Genomic DNA, 937 nt, shown 5'->3' on the forward strand with positions numbered 1-937 from the left:
TCGGCAAACACGTACAAGACATCACCAAAAAGGCAACTCGCGTTCGCGGAATACTTTACCCCATACTTAACCGTTCTAGCCCCGTCCCAACAACTTCGAAACTCAACATTCTAAAACTCTACGTCTCTCCAATTCTTTCTTATGCTGGCTCCTCTTGGGCACCTTTTATTGGTCCCTCACATTGGAAACGTATCGAATCTGTCCAAAACATAGGTATTCGTACGATAACGGGTGTGCCCACCATCGTTAAAAACTCTGTTCTTCTTAAGTCTGCAAACTTCAAGTCTATCCAAAATTCAATTCTCTCTCAATCAAAATCGATGTTTTACAAAAACTCTTTCTCCGCACATGCCCACATCCGACTCTTAGGTAAAACTCACCTCCCTTCAACCACTAAACGTATAACCAAACCCTACCCTTTAACATGGGTAGAACAACATCTTAATTAAACCTTCTTCTAAATTTCCATCCACTAGTAGAGGCAAAAGCCTGGAATAGTTAACGGCTTAGCCATCCCTTCAAAGCAAAGCAAAGCAACAATAGGTACAAGGTTCGATAAACATTCAAGCTCTCTAAACATCTAATAGTTTAAACTTTAATATAAATACTTTATTTATTTTTCAGAATTTAAATTGTCAGGTGAGAAAACTTGGGATGATCGTCGTTCTAATATTGGAAATGCCTGTAAGTGTATAATTTAAATTCCGATGAATTAGATTATTTACTATTATCTTTTATATAAAACGTAATTAATAATCATTCCATAAAAACTCTTCTGAGTTGACAGTTAAGTGTTCGGTTAAAGTCGTACGTTCTAACGTTTCCTTTAAAGGAATTTAATGGTATTTTTTTTTACATATTTTAGAGATACAGGAATATATATATTGGTATTGACAGAATCGAAAAATGTTCAGTTAAAATATCCACTAGACTCGAT

This window comes from Acyrthosiphon pisum, chromosome A1 (genome assembly GCF_005508785.2).
Source record: "Acyrthosiphon pisum isolate AL4f chromosome A1, pea_aphid_22Mar2018_4r6ur, whole genome shotgun sequence".
Taxonomy (NCBI): Eukaryota; Metazoa; Arthropoda; class Insecta; order Hemiptera; family Aphididae; genus Acyrthosiphon; species Acyrthosiphon pisum.